The 13,362-nt window shown below is 45.1% G+C and overlaps 1 protein-coding gene across 2 annotated transcripts in view; it reads left to right on the plus strand.

The window, feature by feature from the left end:
* The window catches only part of WNT7B (Wnt family member 7B), a 91,529-nt gene that overhangs the window by 8,179 nt on the left and 69,988 nt on the right, over positions 1–13,362 (plus strand). The gene's annotated exons all lie outside the window — the stretch shown is intronic.

The raw sequence follows: 13,362 nt of genomic DNA on the forward strand, positions 1-13,362 counted from the left end.
CGCCGCGCCCGGCGGGGGGCCGGCCGGGCGGAGAGGAGGCCGCTAGGGGCGGCAGGTACCCGGCGGAGGGAGCCGGTTTAAAATCGGGGAGCCTTCTCCCTCCCTTGAGCAGCTCCCCAGTCCCGGGGGTACGGCAAGAGTCTCGGTGCCGGAACGCGGGGATCGGGCCCGGGAGAGCTCTGGGGCGGTTCGGAGCCTGCCCAGGCTGCCGGGGCTGCGGCAGAGGGGTTCACCTCTGTCGGTGATGGGGAATCCCACCTAGGCATCCCCGGTCCCGCATTTATCTCGGCTGCCGGGGCCGGATGGATTTCCCTACTCTCCCACCCCCATGCCGACCTCAGTTTTTTGTGCCCCGACGGATGCAAATTTGAGGTCCTATCCCTGAACTATATGTGGATTAATATGTATGTGGGGTTTTTTCTCTGTAAGCGTGCACAGGAACACATGCACATAAACAAGTACGTGTGTTCCTCTGTGTGTGTGTCCGTCTATTTTCTGTGGGCTATGGAAAAAACATATCCCACCGCTATGGGAGAAAAGTAGGAATAAACACACCCATAAAAAGAAACTAAAAGCCTATTTCTGCATTCTTAATTCTTAATGAAATGCACATGTCTTGGCCACCGATTTTTAAAAGCACTTAGATTTATGGAAGCACGTTAGATCAATTCAGCCAGAGCCGCCTGTTTCTGTTCACAGGAGGGATATGTCTGCTGCGTAGGTGACCAATAGCTTGTAAAAAAGCTTGCCGTGCTATCTTTAGTTGGTTGGTTTGTTTTATTTATTTTATTTTTTTTTAGACAGGAGGAAGGAGTCGTAATAAATAAATAAATACACCCTTTTAATATAAGCGTAGCCATATTTTTCTCAAAACCGTAGGAAATTACTATCCTACCAAGTTTTCCTTCTATAAATAGTTCAAATCTTAAAACAAAAGTTTTCAACCGCACACCAGATGCTGGGATGCTGGCGGTTTCCCTTGCTGTGTGACATAATTATAAGGTCCGAAAGCAAAAGCTATAGAAGTATAATAATAATACTAAGGCGACTGCTGAGGGGAAACACAAGGGAAGCAATGCCTGCTTTATTTAAAGCCAACTGCTTGGGGATCTTTTGAGCGCTGCCCCGCGACAATGAGAAGTTGTGGTGGATAAATAATGCTCTCTCGCCTTTCCCTGGGCCGTCCCCAGTTCATCCCCTCCTCTGCAGGTCACTCGGAGCTGGACCCGCGGAGACGCGCACCTCCCTCCATCCATCACTCCGGAGGGACGGAGCAGGCTGCTTTCCCGGGGAGAAAGCAGCGCGCGGGGCCAAGGGGGACAGGGTGCCTGGGACCCGAACCCCCCGCTTCCCCTCCACGCCACCCCTGGCCCCAGCCCCCGGCCACACTTGCTCCGTCTCCGCTGTGTCCCCCCCATCCTTCCCGCAGAGCGGGAGCAGCTGCGGGAGAGCTGGGCGGGCTGCGGTGCTTCGCCTCACTCCTTGTAGGAAGTGAAAAGAAAGAGGAGTTATTTCAGTGCTTAATGGAGAGCAGCCTATTGAACTTGTGGTGTTTGTCTGGTGTATAAATATACTTCTCTGGCTTACTAATGGTAGCTTTTGAAGATTAAAGCATAGTAGAGCCTGTTGGAGCATTATCTACCGGTGTCTGTTTCTGCTACCTTCACTCTCCGGACTCCGGAGGGAAGGATGCTTCCCAAGCTGCTATTTAGTGAGCTCTCAGGGACTGTCAATGGTTACGGTAATTTTCCCCGAGATCTCTATCATCTTTTGGCTATGGGAACGACTCATTGGCTTCTGCATTGCTGCTCCTTCAGGGATAGAGGGGGCGAGTTTCAGCGGGCGAGCAAACGGAGTGCGGGGTGTCCATGCTCAGTCACTCTTGGTGCGGGGAATGCAGGCCGGGGGCGATGGGATGCTGCCCTGTTATTCTGCGACAAAACCTGTCAAGGAGAAATCCCATCGTCATGAAATGGGGTTTTCAGAATGGATAAGGCAATGGTGAAATGAAATGAAACGGGCACCACACCTCAGTGTCTGGTGTGCAATAGCTGGGAAGAAAGTTAAATTTTAGTCAACTACTTCCAAAATTAAAGAACCAACTCCTTTATAAAATTGATTTCTATATTGTAAGTGTGCTATCTGATAAAGTAATCTTCTTCAGCGTGCTTGCCTGGTAGCCTTTGGCCTGCTGAGGCACTGTGAACATTTTTACAACCAGAAGAAATGTGTCTGACTCTCTGAAAAAGAAAACTGACTGTGGCTCCAATAGCGGATGCATTTTAATGCTGGATATATTTTGGTAATCCAATTCAATATTTAAAGTATAAGGCTGCCATTGAATAATATTGGTGTAATTAGTATAAATATCTAAATGCCAGGATTATGTAGAACACTGCCACTGTTTCTTGCAGTGCATGTGGGAGTGTGCATGTGTCTGTACACATACACATATTTAGCTGCTTTTAAAGGTGGTGCACATCCATTTTCCATTGGTGCTCCCCTTTCACTGTTCATCTTCTTTAGGGCTGGATGCATTCACCAGCAACGTGAGAGTCGGTTCTTAAGAAGTTTATTTCGGGGATTATCTGCTGGCACATAGACACAGTTAATTCAGTTATTTGCTATAAAGTGATTTGGAATAATTCATAAGAGAGAGTGTGTGTATGTAGTAATAGCAGCACAAATCTCCAAAGCAGATATGTTTTCTAACACCATAACACAACAAATCATTTATATTGGTGAGTTGATGTCACTGCTTGGTTAGGAAATGTAGAGAAAGAAAAATCCTCTGCATGTTTTGCATTTGTTCTGCTGGTTCTTCCACATCCTTACAATTCCATATCCTTAACAACAGGGCTTCTTCACACTTGTGGGAAGCAGATTAGAAGGAATGCAGATTGTTTGTATGCCTACAGGAAAGTGGTCATGCCTAATCCATAAAGATTAGGACTGCTGGAGAGAGTCCCTGGAGTTTGCCTCCTAATCTGTCAGTGCCGGAGGGAGCTGCACAGGCAGAGAACAACCCAGCTGCTCTGTGAGGCAGAGCCTTCAAAGGGACAGTGGGCACAGCTTCACCTGCAATGCCAGCCGGTGTGATTGATGCTCCCACTTTAGCTGGTGCAGTCAGGGTTACACAGGCCTGGCCCACTCTTCTAATCCTGGTTAGATCAGGGCAGGATTAAGCTGACTGTTACGGGAATGGGTTTGTCTCTGGCTCAGTCACTGAGCTGCATGTAAATCCATCATTTCCCTGCTTTTACACCTTGTACATTTTATAACTGAGACTTTAGGGCAAGCTTGCTCTCTCAGCCTCTAGTTATGCAGTATACAATGCCCAAGGAGAGTGCTGTTGAGATCCTTAGATTCTCCTTTGACGTGGTACTGTAATAATGATCCTCTCTAAGAGGATTTGGAATAGGACTTCCTTCCACTTTACCATCCCTCGGCGATGTATTCGCTTATAGGCAGAACAGGTGAATCCAAAGGGTATCAAGTATTTTCAGGCTCATCTAAAGCTAATGCTTTTGCTCAGCAGAAAAGATAAAAGATATTTTTATGCTGAACCACCATAAGCTTGGCTTACCTGCCTAAGACAGGATATTTCCATGTATTGAAGCAGCTACACAAAGACGGGAGAATAATTGTGGTATGATTTCTTGGTAGCTCTAGAAGGTAAAGTCCAGCATTTCACTGTGAGACCCAGAATAAAATTCCCTGTCTAAAACCAGAGAGCTCTGGTAAATCTGTGGCTGGCTACTCCTCTCCCTGCCAAGGTGTAGCTCAAGCACTCAAATCCTGAATATCCTTGAATCCAAATGCATTTGGATGAAGACAACTCTCTCAATCCTTTGAAACAATCAGGTTCCAGAAATTAGATGTTTAGCACGCCTTGAAATTGAAAAAAAAAAAATTACTTTAGAAATTATAAGGAAAGGTGACAGCACCCAGAATGTGTAGGACGACAGCATGGAATTAGTACATATGTTGGGTTACTAACATAATATAAAAAGTGGGTACAAAGCAATATGAAATATTCAGATGAATAGGTAAGATTGAATAGAGATATGTTTGCGTATTAAACACCCAACAAGGCTAGACCTCAGAAGAGAATTTAAAGAGCTAAACAAAATGACCTGCAATTATACAGTTAGACTGACAAACACCTTTTTTGCAATGGGAAAAACATACCATGTGTACCTGGCAATATAGCATGCTGAGGGTAGAATGGTGTCATGGGCTTTCTCAGTGCACAGGACTGTGTAACTGGGGCTGAAATGCACAGAGCCTCCTAACCCCAAAATACGGTTTAACCCTCTAGTCCTCCCAAGTTACCCCAAGCAACAAAAACCTGGGACCAACTGTAGATCAAAGGAGCTCTACAGTCGTGCCGACACCATGCATTACAGAGCTGGTTAATGTTGCAAGCCCAATTTCTTCAGCCCACAACCTTTGCATGTTGTTTTACCCTCAGTGGACTCTCACTGGCGCCTTTCATGGCTGCTGGCAAAGCACATCTACCTGTTAATTACCTGACAGATAAGTTTTTGCAACTCCAGGTTCGCCTGTCTGCTTGGTTCTTCTCATTATTTTTGCTCTTTCCCCCTTGATGCTCCACTGCCCTTCTGTAGAGCATCTCTCCTGCCTACCCCAGGTCTGTAACTTGCGTAGTGTTACAGTAAAACTCTACATGGAAGGGTTCTGTGAAAACCAGACAGGCCTCTCTCTGTGAGAACCATGACTGAAAAGCAAAATCTCCATGACTTTTTTGTTCTGGAATTGTGCCATGCACATGTGAATACCCTGTCAATGAGCTGAAGAAACTTGTCACCAAAAGCTTCAGGATTACAAGCCCAGAATTATGTAGGAGGATAAGAAAGTCCAGGAGTGTAGGCGCAGGAGTACTCTGGAAGAAAAGACAAGGAAGGCATGTTTCTGGAGAATGTCTTTCAGTCTTTTAAGGGTTATTAGAACCCTCTCCTCTTTTACTGTCCCTTCAATCCTCCCCCAAATGTAGAAGGATATATTTTCTCTCCATTGTGGAGAGTTGTGCAGGACTTGCTGTTTACTTCTTGCCAAGACAATTCCTATGTATTTGTATTTGCTATAACACATGCCTAAGGAACATATACTGCTCTAGCAAAAATGGAAAGAAATTCTAGATACAGAGACCTAAATATTTGCTCAGTAAGTTTTCCTATCCATATGCATTTCTATGACTTCTCCCTTTCATTACTGCCAACATGTTTTTAGGACAAAACTTTAGATAACACGTTGAGTTGTTTTTTCTATGCTTTCCTCTTGGGCTTTCTTTCTAAAAGTCAGTTTTCCGGATGGAGCTGAAAGTTCACTGCCTTGTTCAGTTCTAATGGAGTATGGGGATGTTTTCTGAAGTTAAGATAGTTAAGGCCAAGAGTTGCTCTTCACATAAAAACATCTTTCTTCCACTAGGAGCTGACAGCAAGATGATTATCACCTACTAATTATTTTACAGCAAATCATAGATTCTCTAGAAGATCTCAAGACAGAGTAAATCAGAGTGTTATTGTATCTTGTTTTCCTGGAAATAATTTTAATAGCGCATACAGTTTGTACCCGTATCGCTGTTACGGTTTTGAACATTTATTTTTGTTTCAGTGGATCAGATTTCCCTTAAAAAAGGATAAACTTCACGTTTATGCAAAAATCCCACTTAATCATCATGTTGACAGTCTTTGTTTCAGCTCTTTGTCCAAGGTCAGAAATCACCCTGAGTTCCTAATAAGGAGAAAAAGGACATCCAGTGGTACAGCAAGTGTGCAAGTGAGGGTGGAAGTGAGGGTCAGGTGTTTGATAGGTGGCAGAAGAATTTCCCCCATGTAGCGGCGCCAAGTTCACTGGTTCCTGCACATTCCAAATGTTTTATTTGGAGTACAGCCACACTGTTACTAGGCAGTGGCACCACTTTCAAACCTGATGGAACTCTGTGGACGTTACTGTCAGATTTGTGATGCAAAAGTAATGCTGGCAAGTTGCGTCTCACCTGCACGTACTTGGAATGCACAACCGAAGGCATTTGAAATAATTTCATTCTGGATGGCCATCACTGTGTAGCATTTTAGCAAGCTCTTATATCTTGTCCTTTAAGCACTAAGGACCTAAGGCTTCTCTCCTCTGAGGCCATATCCACAGCTCAGCAAGCTAATAAAGCAGGAGTGACTCTGCTGCAGTCAATGGAGTGACTCAGTGCAATCAAGAAGAGTACCAAACAGAAAGTCAGCACCAGCCTTGTTCTTACAGTATCCTTTTGAATGCAGCCTTGGCACAGGCTCCCATTTTATGCAATTTATAGGGAATCTGGCCATAGTTCACAAGAACATACAGCGAAGACAATATTGATAGGAGGCCATGCCAGACAAACCCCAAAATCAGTTCCACGGGCCACTGAAAGAATCATGGCCTTTGGAATCAGCAAGGCCAGACGTAAGTCCAAAACCTTATTTAATTTTTTGAGGGGAAAAGCACATCAAAAACCTTGCAGCATTTGCTGTTGCGTGAGAGGTATAGCAGAGCATCCCAGGCTTCAAAGCTGGAAGTAAGCATAAGCCAGAAAGATATAAACCACTATCTGCATGCAATAGGGCCTGGGAAATGTTTTGAGTTGTATCTAATTTAAAATCTTAATGTGCTGCAGTACTGGGACTGGATATCATATCCACCTTCCTAGTCTGGCTGAAGTGAGACATAATTATCAAATGTGACTACTATTTAATAATAGTTTCTTTCATTCAAGGATTGTAAGTCAATTAATCCTACCAGTATTCAAGTGAATTGGCAAGGATCATTTCCCTCACTGCTGGGGTAGAATGCAGCAGCTGCTGTGCAGCACCCAGCAGAGCTGTATGGACATGCAGGACCAGCACCAGTCCTGACATTCCTGGCAGCAAGGCAGGAAAGCATCTGAAAAAGCTCAAGCACATCTCTAATTGATCTGGACTCTAGCCAGGGCCAGTCTCTCTAAAGATTGCACTTTCCCATGGTGGGTTTCACTCTGTGTTGAAGACAGGAACAGTCCGAGACTGGGCTAGTGTCTGAGATGCTGAATAGCAGTATCGTGACTTCTGCCTGCCTCAGTTTCCCACAGCTTTAATAGGGCAATAACAGCACTGGCAAGACTTGAAGGTAGGGGAGGGGCAGGAGAGCAAGAGCTGCCACAGCATTTTGGAAAGAGAAAATGCAGCGTAAGTGCTGCGTCATTACTTTCAGCGACTCTGACCACAAGCAGCAAAGACGGCGCGATTGCGTCTCATCTGAAACACGGCATCGCCGTCGCCCTCTTCACCACCATGCCAAGCATGCCCTCGGGGAGAGGCCGGGGAAAGGGCTGCTCACCAAAGTCATGAGCGTCATTTCTGACAGTGCCTTCTCCTTCCCTGGGAGCCAGACAGCCACTGTGGGCAGTGTGACACAAGACTTGGCCTCAGAGAGCTGCTGGCCTTGGGGTATGAGGTGGCCGCTGGCGTGCTGGGCATCAGGCAGGACATGGTTAAGGGAGTGCTGAAGGGAATGGCCACATCTCTCATGACTCCTTTGGCTGCTCGCCAGGGAGCCATGTGACTCCTTGGTCAAAAGAGTCCTCTCAACCATGAGACACTTTTTTTCCCCCTCTGGTTGTACCTTTTCTTTTCTGAAGTTAAAAGAAAACAAAACATACCCACAAAACTTTCCACATTAAAGTTATATTGTAGTCTGATGACTCAGGGTGAGAGATTCAAGGGGAATGAAGAGGAAGGGAAACATTCCTGAATCAGATCTGTTGTGCTGAGCCTTACAGAAAAGGATGATTTTGCTGGATGGAGAACAGCTCTGCTGCAGCACAGTGAGCAAGAAGCAAAGGATGGGACTTAAATCCCTTCCCTGCTGCTGTGGACTACTGCTAAATCTCTCAGGGTAGTTTCAAACCCAGTGGACTTTGACGCTATCGAGAGGGCTGAGGGTGGAAGCGCAAATAAATATGGCCTCATCTGATTCACAGTAAATTACTTGTTCTCCACTCCCATGGCCTAAAGAGTACATCAACTAGCTTTACAGTTTTTGCTTAGCTTTTTTTTATTGGCACTGCCCACGATAATTAGATTGGCACATCCCTAGTAGACTCCCTGGAGTCTTTTATTCCTCTGCCTACTCTGTCTCTGGGGAGCTTTGCCCAGGGTAGGTGCTTCTGAGGGGAGGGATGGGGTCAGGTTATTGTTGTTAATGTCACTCTGGTTATGTTGTAAAAGATGTATCAAAGAGGAAGTTCTTGCACTATGACCTAAAGGTCATCAGACTCTGGATTAGGCTAATCTCTAAAAATTTGTTCCCCAGACAGATCCTTTTGACCGAGAGTAACTTACCTCTAGGCATGGAGCTTTGTCATGTGTTTTATGATCTTCATTGTTCCAGAGAAGCTCCACAGCCCTGGCAGAGGTTTGTTCTGTCTTCTCTTGCTGGGCCATGATCCACTAATTGTTGTGTTGAGGTTAGGCTTCACACCTTGAACTAAGGATGAAAGAGAGCAGGGAAGATGAGCAGGACTTGCATGCAGTGGTGATGTGAGCAGCACAGCCTCACCCGGACACATGCTGTCGATTTTGAAGTCAGTATGCTGTTTTCATGGTCACAGCACTTTGGAAGTCATACAGTCTGCATCTCACTGTGCCTTTGTCCTCTCTTAGGAGCAAAAGGGCAAAACATTTTGAAAATTGCCAGCCAAGAAATTTTCCAGGCCTGTTAGTCTCTTTGGGACTCTTGCAGGCTGCACTGAGTGGTTGGAAAGGCTGTGGATGGAGAGTGCAAGTTCAGGGATGTCCATGAGCCAGTAACACAGAATGCAAGCTGTGCCAGGGGTGTGGAGGTGCAGGACAGGATTTAGAAACAACAGCTTGCTCCTTCCTTTGTAATCCCCAAATGCAGACATGCTTCTGAGCAGAGCCAAGGTAGCCTCTTGGTGTAAATACTCACTTTTAAGGAATGCACTTAAAACAAGCATGTGTGGCTGGCCCTGTGTGCTCCTCTCCTCTCCCCACCCCAGCTAGGCAGTGTGCTAAAGCCAGTTCCTTAGCAACAAGACTTGGCAGGTGGCACCTGATGATGTAATTGTGCCCCTGGGCCATTAGGAGTCATGAGGTGCAGCCAGATGCTCCTGATCTGTCCATGGGTGTGATTTTTTGTCAAGTGTCGTCTTACTGCAATTAGGAAATTCGTTCAGTTTGGGTCAAGTACTTCTGTTAGGGTGCTCTTCACACCTAACATGTGTTGGCATGGGAGAAATGTGTGGACGTCCAGGGCTGAGGGGTGTTCCTCCAACTAACAGGGAAGAGATCCTACTTCTCACCACTTTGATCTCCACTTATTTCCAAATCCGGACTTTCCCTTCAGAAAGACCCACTAACCTGAGCATTGATTCAGGTGCAAATAATGAAGTGGCTCCCTTGGACAAGATGCTCCATTTTGTATGTAAGAGATGAGGAGCCTTCTAAGAGTTTGCCACTTTTGCTTCCTGGGATTTCCATTTTGCAATAAGGTCTTTTAATTCTTAAATATATGAGGGCCATGCTGCAGGGGAGATCAAATGACAGTTCCTTTTTGCAGTTTGAAAACACCTTGCTGTTCCAGGCTTTCTTGCCTTGCTGTCTTGGTGTGGAAGCTAGGGGTTGAATCAGTCACACCTTCATATTAAAGACTTGGTGTAGCAAAGTCCAACAGACAGTGACGTGTTCTGGCTGTCATGGAGGTGAGTAGGAAAGGGGGGCCTCCAGTGAATTGCGGAGTTTGTTCTCTGTGTCTTTCCTTGGGCAGAGCTGTCGGTGCCTGCCATGTTTGCTGCAGTGCTGTAGGAGATAAGAAATGAGGTAGTCAAGAAGTGGCTTAAAGTGCTCCCAAATCTTGCTTCAACTTTGAGGAAGCCTTTCCTGACAGTGTGCAGGAAAGCTCTTCCAGCATTGCCTGCTTGACCTGCAAGCAGGGGAGGATGGCTCTGTGTCTTGGAAGCACATGCAAGACTTGTGCTATTTTCCCTACTCACAGCCAGCTAGGTACTGCCTAAAGTTGAACTTTAAACTTTGGTTCCACCCAAATGTTGCCTGAATAACTTCAGGATTTAGCTCACAGTATTTTGTTAGGAGACTGCTGTTTTTTGGAAAGAGAAACTGGTGCATTTTACCTCTCCAAAATTGAAAACCAACTTTCAGCACTAGCCAAAGTCCCGCTTTTCTTTGTATTGCCCAGACAGGATTATTTGAGGTGTATCAGATATTTTCTTACATGATAGTTGCCATTGTACACCTAATTAGAAATCAGCTTTAGCCTTCTGACAACAGCTGGCACAGATTATGTACGCTCTAAGACATCTTGTGAGATAATTAAAGTGTTTACTGAAAACATAGCAGAGCAAAAGGAATGTTTCTCAAAGCAGAGCCACTTTACAGGTTGGTTGTGTGCGTTTTGTTAAATGCAGCCCAGGCATAACTACCCTGATTTGGATGAATTCCCCAGAAATTAATCTGGTGCCATATTTTTTGAGAAAAAAATCCTGAAATTCTTTCAGTTTCTGGCTCCTTTTTAAATTAAACAGATGTATATGAATATACTGCTTGTGAAGGGTGCCTGAATCACAGCCCTGAAAAATGAATTCCTCTTCTTACCCACAAAACCAGCACAGCACAAGCAGAGGGTGTGTGAGCTTCCCCACTCCACCCCATCCTCATGTCTCATCCATGACCTAGAGGGGCAACCTCTAGCTAGGCATAAGCGGGTGGCTCAGTCTCTGTACTTATTTAATCCTTGGCCAACCTGCCAAGGCTGCCAAAGAGGGTGCCAATTGTGGTGGTGGTTTCTGTGATGTGGATAGTCATCCACTGGGAACTGGATTAAGACCATCAACTCATTTCAAATACTCTAGGCCACAAAGCTTCTGCCAACCAGTAACCATTTGTTTGGTCACTACCGACTTGGGTCATGTTTGGATCAGCGATGAAAGGCTCCATATCCCAATACCAAGCCCCTGAGCCATACAGTTTCCCAGAATAATTTTTTAAAAAGAGGAAAACATTATTCTTTGTCCTAGATTCTACTTTGATCTGCTGATTTTTAATGTGCATATTGGCACTTTAAGATACATAATTTTCATTACTTGATTGTAGAGGGCTTAGATGATGGGAAGGATTTTGGAAGATGGCAGGTGGCAGACCCATGTGGTGTGATCCGAAATAAGCTCTCCGAGATAGTGTCTACACACTCTGGAACCCCAGCTTACATTATGTTTTAACCTATAATTGATTTTTCACCTTCAAATTTATCTTACAATCCCTCAGGAGAAAAACTGCCATTAAAATTGAAGATCAGATTCTCCATTGCTCTTGTTCTTTCAGAGATACCTAGTTGTGTGTCAGATCTGGTAACATTTCCAGCAGCTGTTTATATTGTCAGTGGCCCCGGCTGAACCCACCACAGATCTCTGTGCATGCCCACTAGCACCCTGAGCTGTTGGGAGGTGATTTGTTTCTCAGATACTGCAGAACTGCAGGAGGCAGAGACTAAATATTTTCGCTCAAATCGTATGGCCCAGCAGGGCAGGAACTGGAATGGAGTTCCAGCTTGACCCCCAAACCATAAGTCCTTCTCTTCTGCACACCTGATAGTGGAGTTAGGGGCAGCTGAAATAGTTTTGTTGGTAATAAATAGTATTGCTTCCTGGGCTGTAGCTCTTGCCCAGAAGAGACCCAGCCCAGAGAACACCAAAGGTGAGCAGCACATTTTCAGCATGCCGAATGAAAGATTCTGGCCTTCCTCAGGTAATACATAACCATGCAGTGTTGCCAGCAGCTCTCCCTTGAGATGAAGCAGTTCCTGAAGGGTAACTGGTTTTGTTTTTCTGGGGGTAATTTACACTGAAGCTAGCATGAGGGCACTACTTCAATTGCTTTAGTTCCTTGGAACAGTGAGTCACCTGTCTCTTTCTTCCCTAATTACACACGGAAGTGACGTGTGCTGGGATAACAAAGGAGTGACTGTTAAGATGATAGAGAATTCTGAGCAAATCCATTACAGCTATGGATATTCTGAAGCAACGAATAGAGGAAAAAATGATGGTATTTATTGATGGTATTGGGAGGCTGTGGTAGAACCTGCTTTCTCTCACACAGGTGAAGTGTCAGAGGCATCTTACCAGTCGTATATTAGTCTTGGACTGTGAAACATCTATTTTGGATTTCCTTTTATTTTGTTAAAAAGAAAAGGAAAAGATTTTATTTTATGTATCCTCGTGCTGTGAAGAAGTTATCCCTGTTAAGAGAAATAGAGGAAGATAAAGAGTAGGGAAGAAATTGTGCTTAAACAATTATATGTAGCCATATAGATATGCATAGAAATAATAATTCTTTAATTTTTTAAAAACTAAGTGTGTCTCTTCTCTCTTTCTCTGCTTATTTGGAGCCCTTTGCATATAGTTTCTCTTTCCAGTGTAGAAGCTTCCCTTTCAGTAACAGCTGAGGCTTAAGTTCATGGAGAGCTGGAAGCATACAGGCTTTGGAGAGCTTGTAGTTACATCATATATTTAAACAGACCATGTCACACACGTAGAAAACACAGGATATACACAGTGCCCAGCACCCCTGTATGTTCCCTGAGTACAAAGGGATTCCAAGACATGCTTAACTCTTTCCTGAAGCAAGCTCTAAATTTGGGTGGCATGTCTCAAGTTTACGTTTTCCTTTCCAAACCCATTAAAAGTGAGCCGAAAATGTACCTTGTCAGAGAAATCTCACTTTGGGACACCCGAGTTTATGTAAGTAAGTCAGATTTTGCCTTTCAGCCTGTTGGCTGCGTGTGAAGACCAAGCTTACCATCCTAGGAGTTTTGAGATGGGAGGTGGAGTGACGGTGGCACGGGAGGGACAGCCAGGGAAGGGCCTGCATGTTCCCCAGGGAGAAGGGAATGGAGAGAAGGGAGGGGTGGAAAAACCCATCAGGAAGGAGACTAACAACTGAAAGGAAAAAAGTAAGAAGTCCATAAAGTCTGAAAAAGGTGCATCTGGAGGATGAAACAGGCTTTAGGATGGCTGCCAGAGAGGGAGCCAGTTCTTGGCATGTTTAGCATTTAGTCCAATCATTGCTCAACCTGTCCTGTTGGTCCAAGCCATGACCCCATCAGTTGGTCTGAAATTTAATCACCTCACAGCAGCTTTTTTGCCACTCATCATGAGGATCACAGCTTGGAGAGGAGCATATCCTGTAACCAGAAGGCAAGTGGGGCGTTAGGAAGTGTGATCAGGAGGTGTGAGCAGAGTGGCTCAGCAAACCAAGCTCAGCCCAGAGACACCCACTGTGTGGCTGGTGGCTTGGT

Source organism: Corvus brachyrhynchos, unplaced genomic scaffold, assembly GCF_000691975.1.
Source record: "Corvus brachyrhynchos isolate BGI_N302 unplaced genomic scaffold, ASM69197v1 scaffold523, whole genome shotgun sequence".
Lineage (NCBI taxonomy): Eukaryota > Metazoa > Chordata > Aves > Passeriformes > Corvidae > Corvus > Corvus brachyrhynchos.